The 14586-nt window shown below is 39.7% G+C and overlaps 1 protein-coding gene across 2 annotated transcripts in view; it reads right to left on the bottom strand.

Annotated features, from left to right (window-relative positions):
* LOC126187817 (uncharacterized) overlaps nt 1–14586 on the bottom strand; it is a 256419-nt gene that overhangs the window by 150523 nt on the left and 91310 nt on the right. The window lies entirely within an intron of this gene.

The raw sequence follows: 14586 nt of genomic DNA, 5'->3' as shown, positions 1-14586 counted from the left end.
TCCAGTTTGCCTTTCTTTCGTTATTACCTATCTGTGTTTATCAGACTTTGAGACAGATGGTACAATGTTGCCACATGAAAAGATACACTTAGGAACCAGAATATTCCCCTTGGGAGGTACATCTACTACACTGAACACGTATTGGTAAATTTAAGACATGCAAGTGGGATCAAAGGTGGTCAAAGCAATATGACAAGTAGAATTGGTAAGTGATCAAAACTTAGCAATAATTAAGGCAAAGCAAAGAATATTAAGAGAAAAGATTAAAAGATCTAATGAAGTAAAAGGGGAGGCATGTGTTAATCTGCTGGCAAAAGAAAGAATGATAAAGTTATAGAACCAGTTCCACAAAAAAAGGCCACAAAAAGTAGATTTGATGATTAATTAAGAGAAAACTGAGTGTAAGGTAACACAAAAAATAAAGAAAAAGCAGTGGAAGCAGTGAGGGTAGAAAGCATGCTTTTTAAAAGACTTGAACCCTCAAATGCCTAGGACATGTAAATCGGAATAACAACATGGGGGGGAGGAAATAATGGAGCTTATAAAGTCTACAGAGAGATGAATGTTTGCAATTAATAAACTATTCATCAGTAAACAGCTAACAAAAACATTGAAACTCCATATTTAGAAGACAACTGTATTACTTGTTTTAATATATGGAACCCCAACATGGACACAGAACAAGAAGATGCGAGAGAAAAATTATTACCTATGAAAACAAGATGTTAAGAAAAAACAAACAAACTATGGATCAATATACAATGAAGCAGGTAAGATAGTAGTAATAAGAAGCAGGTGTAATGCATGGCTGGGGTATGTACTGAGAAGGGGTGGTGATAATAGTGCCATAAGGGAAGAGACTTCTTAGTAGGCCAACGTTGATATGGTGGGATGGAGTCAGGAAATATGTGGATGACCTGGCAGCTCTTGAGAATATAGGTGGAGCCAAGAGGCTAAAGAGTAAGGCAACGGCTTGACTTCAGCCTGTGTTAGCATCTGCATGATGTGAGTTAAGTTGCTAATTCAACTCTTGACACATTCACTGATTGTTTAAGTAAGACATTTACTGTGAGGTAGAAACGTGTAAGCTTGTGCGTGCTACAAGCTGAAACCATACTCAAGCAAAATCTTGAAATTTGTGTTGTTTGCTTACGGAATACTGTGGTAAGCTTATAACCATAATAAGAATTAATTCAAACAATCTCGATAGCACCTCTGATTTAATGGCAACGCAAGGAAACTACAATTCAAACAATGAGCAAATGCGCATCTTTTGTGAAGAAGAAAAAAATTGGTTTTGAAAACATCAAAACAATTATAAAACATTAAACAAGACATTCAGACATTATTCGTATAAAAAATATAAACTTATCTCTGTGGGGATATTAATTTCTATTATGAAAAAAAATTTTCTCTAGTCATGTCAAAAAATACAGTAGTTTCAACAGAATCCAGGATTATCAGACAGTCTACACCCATAAAGTGTTAGTATGCTTGCCCTATTTGATGCACTTTTTATACCTCCTCCTCATTGAATTGCTTATGATGTCTCTATCTCATATCTCTTGGATTTTTCATTGGTGAAAGTAGTCCCTTTATTATTTTTATTCTCTAACTGGATATCATCATTTTACTCCTCAAGTATTTATTGTACAGGGAATGTGAATTGAAAAGTACCATGTCATTAATGTGGAAGAACAGTTTTTCTTGGATCAGCAAAAGGTCTTCCTAATACAAGCATCTGGTCCTGCCTACACGGAACAGGTTTTAAGGTCTTGCTCACTGAGGGAGAGTAATGTAGTGTAGTGACCATACATACACATGTTAGTGCGAGCCTAAGCAGTGTATTGCAGCAGTGCTGACAGCAGGTAAGAGCAGGATGTTGTCACCATAGTAATTTAACACGGTCAGCACAGTGTTGTGAGGGAGGTTAGCTTGCCAAAACAGCGAGCTCAGCAGTACTGCACAGACTAATGAGCATGGGGTAAGGTGGATTCCTACACTGACAGTAGTGTTTTAGGATACATGACTGGTAGTGGCTCAAATGCACAACAAGCATGCTGCTGCCGGCAATAGGTACTGGTCATTTTTGTAGTAGAATTATTCTTAATCTCACAGCCCAACTAAGGTGGTAGAACTGTGCCCGATGAGGTCATAGACCTGGCAGCAAAAGTAATTGGTTTGAGGCAATGGTAAGGCAGCAGATCTGTGCATTAAGTCCCTCCCAGGTCATATCCAGCAACACAGCTGACTCCTGCCCAGAGGGGAGTGGGTAGCTCCCAGTGCACACCAGTCATCTACTGCCATCGCAAGACAGGAGTCTCACTGTGGTGGGCGTCCACCGCTGTGACATGGCCAGGTGTTGCCTGGGGCTGTAGCAGATACGCCATTATGAAAATCACCCTGCTGGCACATGGATCGTGCGGCTGTCTTACTTGATGAGACTGCTGCCACTCAGTGCAGTGCCTTGTCTTTTCAGCACCATGGGGCATGCAGGCTACCAGCCCAGCAGAATTCAGTGGCCATCTGGACTCTTAGCCGGTGTATCAAGCAGTGCAGATGCATCAATAAAACAACTTGTTACATTTGCAGCTCCCTTCTCTGGAGCCTCCTGAACTCCCACCTAGCCTCCACCACCCGCTGGCACCATCCTGGCTCATAGCCACCTCATCCTGCACCAGCAGGTGCCATATACAGAAAAGGATTATTAGGGTGATAAAGACTGTTAAATACAGTGATTCCAATACAACTCTTTTCAAAAGTCTAAAAATACTGCGACTGCCTTGTTTGTATATACATGAAATATTCATTTTTACAAAAGAAACATGATTTACATGCATATGAAACTTGGTAGAAGCTTGAGCTACACGTAAACATAGTAAGTATAAATTTATGCAAAAGAGGATTATACCATACTGGAGTTATGTTATATATCAACATGCATTCTTACTTAAAATGCACATTGGCATTAAATACATTTAAAGTAAAGGTGAAACAGTTCTTGCTTGACCACTGCCTCTAGTCTGTCTCTGAATTTCTGGAACATTTTCACAAGTAAACTTCATTTATCAAACAAATATTGTTAATTTACTTCAGGTATAATTTACTTTGGTTGTGGTGATCATGTAGCCTCATTTCACAAGTACTGCTATCATATGTACAAGCAATGTAATATGTCAATCTAGATTATTACCTACTTGGATTGTGGTGATCATGTAGTCAGAATGACTACAGCAATAATAAATTAATTTTGTTTTCTTCCTGTCCTATATCATATGCACAGACAATGTACTAAAAATTTATTTCCTGAACCAAATAAATAAATAATAACAGCTGTATATTTTGGATGTATGGAATGGATATTATGGTTTACTCTGGTTAGCTTTCTCAACCCTTACTAAGGAATCCTCACCTTTTTAGCAGAATGCACGTATAATGTATTTATTTGTCATTAGTCAACTCATATTGAAATAGCTGCTATCAGTTTTACGATTAAAATTTATAATGATCAATTTCAGTTTGTTTTAAAATACACAGACGAGTTTACAGAGTACGTATTTACATTAAATGGGTACAACAATAAATCTTACTACAATAGAAGTACTTCTATATCTTGCACACTGTCAGTAATTTGTCGTACAGCTTCACATCAGTAGATTTAAAGTCATCTTGGTACATGTACAACCTGGAGTATTCTATGTCTAAGATACTTCTATTTCAATTCTCCACATTTAGAACACAGCTGCTCTATGTGTGCATTTCATGTCAGTTTTTGGTCCAAATGAATGCCCAACAGTTCAAACAGTTTTACAGAACAACAGTGATCTTTTCTGATCAGTCTGTGGAGACAGATTTCCTTCTATTACTTAAGATATATCTTTCAGAGCCTGGAGCCATTTCACAGATGTTTTGACAATTGTTTGTACATCTATACATTACCTACATGTATCACAGATTAACTCCGTTTTCAAGTTTTCTAAAAACCATAATTAATCTCAAAACATTTTAGGAAACTAGTAATTTTTGCCACAGGTTTTTTTGTTGTCTTAATAGAAATCTTGTTTTGTGTATTTACTTCAATTCTTACAGGGAATTAGCAACTATTTAATTCAACAGATTAAAAGATAATCAGTGGGCCAAATTTAAAGTTATTTGTTCAGTACCCTGTAATGCAGTTCACCAGCCAAAACGCAGCCCCACTGTGAATGCTGTTCTTGAACATCGGATGAGTTGGCTGATCTTCGTAACCAGCTGGAAATCACCATGACTACTATCAAACAATTGGCAGCTGCTAAGAATTTGTGTGTTGGAGAGTCGTGTACTTGTGATACCAGTACCACAAGTACCCAAGGAACTATCCTCTCATGTGGACCCTGTCTCCTCTGCAGTGTGCCAAAGGGAGATCTAGGCATTCTGTACGGAGTGCTCATGACCAGGGAGGACTCAGGGCACTGTACTGACAAGTCTGAGATATTGTCTTTTACTGAGATTGAAACTGAGTCAATGGGACTCCCTTCCCCTGCTTTGGGGAAACCTGTTTTGTCCAGTGTCAAGTGGAGGCAAACAAAAAAGTGTAGGGTCTGTTAATCATCAGCAGTTCAGATAATAGAGGAAGATTTAACTGTTGATGCCTTGTATAATGCTGATGAAACAGGACTCTTTTACAAGATGCTTCCTTCAAAAACATTAGCTGCCAATAACGAGATGGAAGTTAGAGGCTACAAGCAACAGAAACAGCGTGTAACATTGAGGCATGCTGTAATGCAAATGGCAGCAAGGAAAAGGAAAGGACAGCAGGTGCACTCTGTGAGTATGTCTGGGAGGCTCATTCAAAATGTTGAAGGGGCTATTCCAGCAGCCAATGGGGGGATAGAGTGCAATCAGCTGCAGATTGTGGCACACACTGAAACAAATGATGTCTGTTATCTGGAATCCGAGGTCATACTTGGGTTATTTTAGCAACTGGCAGAGAAGATTGAGAAGACCAGCCTTGTGAGTGAAGTTTCAACAAAGCTCATAATTTGCAGCATTGTCCGCAGAACTGATCTTGGTCTTTTGGTTACGAGTTGTGTGGAAGGACTGAATGAAAGACTTCAAAGGTTCTGTGACAAGCTAGGCTGCAACTTAGTGGACTTCTGCCACAGGGTTGAGAACTGCAGGGTCCCCCTAAATGGGTCAGGTGTCCACTACACATCAGAGGTTGCTACTCAGGTAACTGACTGTGTGTGGGAAGCACACAAAAGGTTTTTTTTTTTTAGATCGGTGACTCTCCATCCAATCCAGATAACAATATCTGAAGCAAAGCCTGAAGTATCAATGTAAGATTGACAACAGTGCCACCAACATGTGAAAGTATTAAAACCCTAATTGTTAACTGTGAAGTACACTAGACTCTCACTAATACGACCCTCAGTAGTCCAGCACCTCAGTAATCCGGCACACATCCAAAAACATGTGCACAACGAATTATCATGTACAACAATGCTTATATAATGTATTTGAAATTGTAGCTTTCTTTACAGTTCAGAATCATGTGTTCTAAAAAGGAAACACGTTACAATAGACCTCAAGCAGAAACTCGAAATTTTAGACAAGTTAAATCAGGGTTCTTTGCAGAAAGCCATTTCTGCTGAGTTTAATGTTGGATGAGCAACTATTTATGACATCAAAAGGAAAGAAGATGTTATACGACAGTACTCGATCACAAATGGACAGTGAGTTGGGAAAACGGAAGGTCATGTGAAAAAGCGAGAATGAAGATCTGGACATTCATACAACAACACAGTAAAGGAATTCCAGTTAGTGGGCCAATTATAAAGTAAAAAGCAGCTGCATTTAACAAACAACTTGGCGGTAGTAACTTGATGGCAGTGAGCGAAGGCTGGCTATCAAACGGGAAAAAACGACATGGCATTCAGCAGCTGATAGTTACTGGGGAAAGTCGCTCAGCTAACGATACATGAGTTTCTAAGCAAGATACGGAAGATAATAGAGGAAGATTTAACTGTTGATGCCTTGTATAATGCTGATGAAACAGGACTCTTTTACAAGATGCTTCCTTCAAAAACATTAGCTGCCAACAACGAGATGGAAGTTAGAGGCTACAAGCAACAGAAACAGCGCATAACATTGAAGGCATGCTGTAATGCAAATGGGAGTCATATACTACGGCATATGATGATTGGAAAATCCCAACATCCACGTTGTTTTCAACACATTGACATAAATACTCTACCAGTGCAGTATTTCACTCAGAAGAAAGCGTGGACAGACAAATATTCTATCGGTGGTTCCATGAAATTTTTGTCCTGGCAGTGAGAAAAGAGCTGAAGAAGAAAAAGCTTCCACTGAAAGCTATGCTTATAATTGACAATGATCCCAGTCATGCTTTAGATGTTTCTCTAAAGTCTGAGGGTATACAAGCACTCTTTCTCCCACCCAACATGACAGCCCTAATTCAGCCCATGGACCAGGGAATTTAGGAATCAATTAATTGTCATTATCGACATTCACTTCTAGTCTCCTTGCTGAATGAAAGTGAAAATTACTCCATCAAGACTTTGCTGAAGGTGTGGAAAGCAATTAACATACGTGATGTTGTTTTCCAAGCAGCCGAAGCATGGGTAAAGTGGAGAGCATTACCATAATGAAGAGCTGGAGAAAACTGTGGCCATCCGTTGATGCCCAGTTGGATCCAGTATAGAGTGACAGCGATGAGCCAGTCAATTCGGAATTATCAATTACTTTGTACAATGACATGTTCCACAACCTTCCAGGAGGAGAAGAAATTGATGATGAAGATGTTACTAAGTGGATGAATGACGAAGACTGTGATACGGACCAAACGTTAATGGATGAAGAAATAATCAAAAGCGTGCAGGAAAGTAATGATGCAAAGCCTGAAGTGTTCCTCAAAAGCAGCGAAGCTCACATAATACTAGGTACAGAAAGTTGACTGAAGCCTGAAATTGACAGCAGTGAGATTTTTGGGGGAAACTTAAGTGTATGTCAAAAGGATAGGCAAATGGGAAATGGAGGTGGTGTATTTGTTGCAGAAGACAAGAAACTCAAATCTACCGAGATAGAAATTGAAGCTGCATGTGAGATTGTCTAGGCAAGACTCAGTATCACAGGTATGCATAAAATGATAACTAGATTTTTCTATCACCCACCAGACTCGCCTAACATAACCAAAAACTTTAGAGAGAACCTATGTTCACTTGTATGTAAGTTCCCCAATCATACTACAGGGTGTTACAAAAAGGTACGGCCAAACATTCAGGAAACATTCCTCACACAGAAATAAAGAAAAGATGTTATGTGGACATGTGTCCAGAAACGCTTAATTTCCATGTTAGAGCTCATTTTAGTTTTGTCAGTATGTACTGTACTTCCTCGATTCACCGCAAGTTGGCCCAATTGAAGGAAGGTAATGCTGACTTCGGTGCTTGTGTTGACATGCGACTCATTGCTCTACAGTACTAGCATCAAGCACATCAGTATGTAGCCTCAACAGGTTAGTATTCATCACGAACGTGGTTTTACAGTCAGTGCAATGTTTACAAATGCGGAGTTGGCAGATGCCCATTTGATGTATGGGTTAGCACAGAGCAATAGCTGTGGCGCAGTATGTTTGTATCGAGACAGATTTCCAGAACGAAGGTGAACTGACAGGAAGACGTTCGAAGCAACTGATCGGCGTCTTAGGGAGCACAGAACATTCCAGCCTATGACTCGTGACTGGGGAAGACCTAGAACGACAAGGACACCTGCAATGGACGAGGCAATTCTTCATGCAGTTGACGATAACCCTAATATCACCGTCAGAGAAGTTGCTGCTGTACAAGGTAACGTTGACCACGTCACTGCATGGAGAGTGCTACGGGAGAACCAGTTGTTTCCGTATCATGTACAGCATGTGCAGGCACTATCAGCAGCTGATTGGCCTCCACGGGTACACTTCTGCGAATGGTTCATCCAACAATGTGTCAATCCTCATTTCAGTGCAAATGTTCTCTTTACGGATGAGGCTTCATTCCAACGTGATCAAATTGTAAATTTTCACAATCAACATGTGTGGGCTGATGAGAATCCGCACGCAATTGTGCAATCATGTCATCAACACAGATTTTCTGTGAACGTTCAGGCAGACATTGTTGGTGATGTCTTCATTGGGCCCCTTGTTCTTCCACCTATGCTCCATGGAGCATGTTATCATGATTTCATACGGGATACTCTACCTGTGCTGCTAGAACATGTGCCTTTACAAGTATGACACAACATGTGGTTCATGCACGATGGAGCTCCTGCACATTTCAGTCGAAGTGTTCGTATGCTTCTCAACAACAGATTCGGTGACCGATGGATTGGTAGAGGTGGACCAATTCCATGGCCTCCACGCTCTCCTGACCTCAACCCTCTTGACTTTCATTTATGGGGGCATTTGAAAGCTCTTGTCTATGCAACCCCGGTACCAAATGTAGAGGCTCTTCGTGCTCGTATTGTGGATGGCTGTGATACAATACGCCATTCCCCAGGGCTGCATCAGCGCATCAGGGATTCCATGCGACGGAGGGTGGATGCATGTATCCTCGCTAACGGAGGACATTTTGAACATTTCCTGTAACAAAGTGTTTCAAGTCACGCTGGTACGTTCTGTTGCTGTGCGTTTCCATTCCATGATTAATGTGATTTGAAGAGAAGTAATAAAACGAGCTCTAACATGGAAAGCAAGCGTTTCCAGACACATGTCCACATAACATATTTTCTTTCAGTGTGTGTGAGGAATGTTTCCTGAAAGTTTGGCCATACCTTTTTGTAACACCCTGTATAATCATCGGAGGAGAATCCAACAATTGGCAAAATTACAGTTTCGTTACTGGTGGGCATGATAAGACATTCTGTGAAACATTACGCAATGTCTTCTCTGAAACCTAGAACACATAGTTAGGAACCCCACTCACGTTTAAAATATATTTGATCTAATGGCAACAAATAGAACTGGCCTCTTCTAGGATTCTCATACCGAAATTGGTCTTAGCAACCATGACGCGGTTGTAGCAACAGTGATTACCAAAGCACAAAGGACAATCAAACCAAGCAGAAAGATATACCAATTCAGTAAACTAGATAAAAAATCAGTAGTATCATATCTCAATGAGGAACTTGAAACTTTCAGCACAAGGCAGGAGCAGGTAGAGGAACTGTGGCTCAAGTTTAAAAGAATAGTTGACCATGCACTGGATAGACATATAGCCATTAGAACAGTTCATAACGGAAGGAAACCTCCATGGTATACAGTCACTGTAAAGAAACTTCTAAGGAAGAGAGATTACTGCGTAATAGGTGTAAAACAAATCGAAGGTGAATGAAATGCGTTTGGCTGTCAAGAAGCAATGCACAATGCCTTTGATGACTACCATAGCAGAATATTGTCAAATGATCTTTCAAAAAACCCAAAGAAATTCTGGTCATATATAAAGGCGTTAATGGTGCCAAAGTTAGTGAATGAGACAGGAACTTAATTGAGGGAAGCAAAGCAAAAGCTGAAATGCTTAACACAGTCCTCAAATGTTCCTTTACAAAGGAAAATCCACGAGAAACACCTCAATGTAATCCTCACAGCATAGAAAAGATGGATGAAATAAGTATGAGCGTCAGTGGTGTTGGGAAACAGCTGAAATAATTAGAACTGAACCTAGCTCCAAGGCCCAATGGCATCCCTGTCAGATTCTATACTGAATTTGTGGCTGAATTAGTCCCTCTTCTAACTATAATTTATCATAGATCCCTTGAACAAAAAACTGTTCCACTTCTTGGAAAAAAGCTCAGGTCATACCTGTTCCACAGGAAGCGTAGTAGAAGTTACCACAAAACTACTGTCCAATATCCTTGACACTGGTTTGTTGCAGAAGCTTAGAACATATACAGAGCTCAAACATAATGAAGTACCTTGAATAGAATGACCTCCTCCATGCCAACCAGCATAGATTCTGAAAACATCAATCATGTGAAACCCAATTGCACTTTTGTCATATGACATAGTTAAAGCCTTGGATCAAGATAGTCAGGTAGATGTAGTATTTTTCTATTTCTGAAAAGCATTTGTCTCAGTACCACACCTACTGTCAAAAGTATGATCATATGGGGTATGATGTGAAATTTGTAACTGGATTGAGGCTTTTTGGCAGGGAGAGCACAGCATGTTATCTTGGATGCAGAGAGTTCTTCAGATGTAGAAGCAACTTCAGGTGTGCCCCAGGGAAGTATGTTGGGACCCTTGCTGTTCACGTTGTATATTAATGGCTTTACAGACAACATTAACAATAACCTCAGACTTGTTGCAGATGATGCATTTATCTGTAATAAAGTACTGTCTGAAAGAAGCTGCATAAATATTCAGTCAGATCTTGATAAGATTTTAAAGTGGTGAAAAGATTTACAACTTGCTCTAAATGTTCAGAAATGTAAAACTGTACACTTCACAAAAAGAAAAATTGTTGTATCCTGTGACTATAACATCAATGAATCACTGTTGGAATCAGCCACTCATACAAATACCTGGCTGTAATACTTCGTAGGGATATGAAATGGAATGATCACACATGCTCATTTGTGGGTAAAACAGGTTGTAGACTTTGGTTTATTGGTAGAAAACTGGGGAAGTGCAATGAGTCTACAAAGCAGATTGCATACAAATCATTCATGCAACTGGTTCTAGAATATTGCTAAAATGTATGGGACCCCTACCAAACAGGACAAACAGGGAATATTGAATGCATACAGAGAAGGGCAGCATGAATGGTCACAGGATTGTCTGATCTGTGGGAGACTGTCACGGAGATACTGAAGGGACATATCCTCTGCCATGCACTTTATGGTGGTTTGCACAATATAGACATAGATGTAGATTTTCTTTATCTTCTCCAGATCATGAATAACTGTACTAAGAGTTTAGTTGAAAACACCTGTTACAGATTTTTGTGGCAGAGAAGCAATTAAATCAGTCTCATAGTTATATCAAGAATAGAAATGGCCCAAGGACAGAATACTATGGGACTCCACTGGAAACATGTACAACATTTGATATGTAGTTGTTCACCACTACCATGTGACTCTTGTTGGATAGATAAGCTAATTGAAGAAATTTCATTGCATTTCATTCCATATCTTTCTACACCTACATCTACATCTATACTCTGCAAACAGTGCAGGGCAGAGTACCATTGTCCCATTTATATTAGGGTTTCTTCCTGTTCCATTCACGTATGCTGTGTGGGAAGAATGAGTGTTTGAAAACCTCTGTGTGAGCAGTAATTATTCTAATCTTACCCTCATGATCCCTAAGTGAGTGATATATTGGGGATTGTAGTATATTCTTAGAGTAACCATTTAAAGCCAGTTCTTGAAACGTTGTTAACAGACTTTCTCGGGATAGTTTACACCTATTTTCAAGAGTCTGCCAGTTCAGTTTCTTCAGCATCTCTCTGACACTCTCCCACGGACCAAATAAACCTGTGACCATTCATGCTGCCCTTTTTCTGTATACATTCGATATCCCCTGTTAGTCCTACTTGATATGGGTCCCACACACTTGACCAATGTTCTAGAACCAGTCACACAAGTGATTTGTAAGCAACCTCTTTTCTAGACTGACTGCACTTCCCCAGTATTCTATTAACAAACTGAAGTCTGCCTCCTGCTTTACCCAAGACTAAACCTATGTGATCACTCCATTTCACATCCTTACAAAGTGTTACACATAGGTATTTATATGAGTTGGCCAATTCCAACAATGATTCACTGATATTACAGTCATAGGATACTATGACTTTTTCATTTTGTGACGTGTAAAATTTTACACTTCTGAACATTTAGAGCAAGTTGCCATTCTCTGAACCAATTTGAAATCTTTTCAAGATCTGACTGAATATTTATGCAGCTCCTTTCATATAGTACTTCATTAGAGACAACTGCGTCATCCGCAAAAAAGCCTGATTTTACTACTATGCTTTGCAGCTTAGCTATTGGAATTTTGTGAGACACTGTATCAAACACTTTGCTTAGGTCCAGGAGCAGAACACAAAAAAGGAATTGTTTTCAAGGTATCCTTGAACACCAGCAACTATAAATTTAAGAGGATCAACAGTACATAAATAAGACCAAACAGAAAAGAGAGAGGAGGAAATAAGGCTATCATTCTCAAAATAGCTGCCGAGTCACTATTCAAAACAATGTTCTATGACCTTGGAAATTATTGGTAGACACCTTCTCATTTGCACATACTGAAGACATAATTTCTGACAGATCTATAATGTGCACAGATCCTATGATAATGATCAGATTACAAAATTTGTTGACTGTAAATCATTCTGAAGTTGCCCTTGGCATGAAGCTGGGTCATTAGAGATGGAATCAATGCAAAACTGTGGGAATAATGCTCCCAAATGAAGTGCGATGTCCACTCTTTGGAGTGTGCAAACAGTGACTCACAACTGTTTCTTGAGTGAGGTGTAATTCTCAGTTGCTTTCTGTTTCAATAAAGTTGAGATATCTTATATGTGGGTATTGTAATTTGCCTACATATTTGGTGACCCCAAGAAGAAAATAGTTCACAGGCAGAAAGTACGGGCATGTTTTGCTTTATTTTTTTCATGGACATGGAAGACATGACAAACTTGTTACATCTACATCGGCATCTGCATAGATACTTTGCAAGCCACCATACAGTGCGTGGCGGAGGGTACCCTGTACCATTACAAGTCATTTCCTTTCCTGTTCCACTTGCAAATAGAGGGAGGAAAAAGCGACTGTCTATGTGTCTCTGTATGAGACCTAATTTCTTGTATCTTATCTTCATGGTCCTTACACGCAATGTTAAGTTGGCGGCAGCAAAGTTGTTTGGCAGTCAGCTTCAAATGCCCATTCTCTAAATTTTCTCAACAGTGTTTCTCAAAAAGAATGTTTCCTTCCCTCCAGGGATTCCCATTTGAGTTCCCAAAGCACCTCTGTAACACGTGTTGTTCAAACCTACCGTAACAAATCTAGGAGCCTACCTCTGAATTGCTTGATGTTGCACTAGCCACCTGTATGTGGTATCCTTTACAGGTGAACCACTCTTTCCTAAATTCTCCCAATAAAGCGAAGTCGACCATTCCCCTTCCCTACCACAGTTCTAACGTGCTCATATCATTTCATATCACTTTGCAGTATTGTGCCCAGATACTTAAATGACTTGACTGTGTCAAACAGGACACCGGCAATATTCTATGCGAACATTATAGGTTTGATCTTCCTACTCATACTCATTAAATGCTGTAAAACCATGCTGATTCGTGGATACAAAGTTCTCAGTCTCAAGAAAGTTCATTATCTTGAAATGAGAATATGTTCAAGGATTCTGCAGCAAATGGAAGTTTGGGATATTAGTCTGTAATTTTGTGGGTCCGTTCTTTTACCCTTCTTATACACTGGAGTCACCTGCACCTTTTTCCAGTCTCTTGGGACTTTGTGCTGGATGAGAGATTTATGATAAATGCAAAGTAGGTAAGGAGCCAATGCCATAGAGTACTTTTTGTAAAATCAAACTAGGATTCCATCTGGACCTGGTGATTTATTTACTTTCAAATCTTTCAGTTGTGGGATGTGCCAGGGATGCTTATTACTATGTCGTTCATACGGGAGTTCGTCCGATGATCAAATGACGTATGTTTGTACGATTTTCCTGTGTAAAAGATTTCTTGAGTGTGAAATTTAAAACTTTGGCTTTCATTTTGCCATCTTCAGCTGCCACACCAGACTGGTCAACAAGGGACTGAATGGAAGCCTTAGACCCGCTAAGCCATTTTACATAAGACCAGAATTTCCTCAACTTATCTGCCAGGTCTTCTGCTAAGGTGTGACAGTGATAGTAGTTATAAGCTTCGTGCATTGATCTTTTCACAGATGCCTGAATTTCTACTATTCTTCGCTTGTCATCATTTGTGCATTCCCTTTTGAACCAAGAGTGCAACAGCTCTGTTTCCTCAGTATCCTCCGAATTTCATTATTAAACCTGGTGGGTCTTTTCTATCTTTTATACAGTTACTAGGCCCGTAACTCTCCAGACCATGATTTACAATCGGCTTAAACTTTGCCCACAATTCCTCTACATCCACCTTACTGGAACCAAGTGATGCCAGTTTACTGCCTAAGTGAAAAGCTAACAACTTCTTATCTGATCTCTCTGGCAGAAACACTCTCCTTGCTTTCTTAACTGATTTATTAACTTTCGTAGTCATACTTACTACAATGTCATCATGATTGCTAATCCACTTTTCTATACTGACAACGTCGATAAAGTCTGGCCTACTTGTAGCTACAAGGGCTAAGATATTTCCATTGTGTGTGGACTGCTGAGTTAGATACTCAAGACAGTTTTCTGAAAACGTGTTCAAAAGTATTCTGCATGACTGTCTGTCTGTACCCCTGCAATGAATCCATAGATATCCCAATCTATACTTGGTAGGTTAAAGTTGCCTCCAACTAGTACTACATGATCTGGACATTTACGCGCTATTGACCCTACACCTTCTGAATGCATCCGTA

This window comes from Schistocerca cancellata, chromosome 5 (genome assembly GCF_023864275.1).
Source record: "Schistocerca cancellata isolate TAMUIC-IGC-003103 chromosome 5, iqSchCanc2.1, whole genome shotgun sequence".
NCBI lineage: Eukaryota > Metazoa > Arthropoda > Insecta > Orthoptera > Acrididae > Schistocerca > Schistocerca cancellata.
The sequence above is the reverse complement of the archived record's forward strand: the minus strand, read 5'-3'. Positions and strand labels throughout refer to the sequence as shown.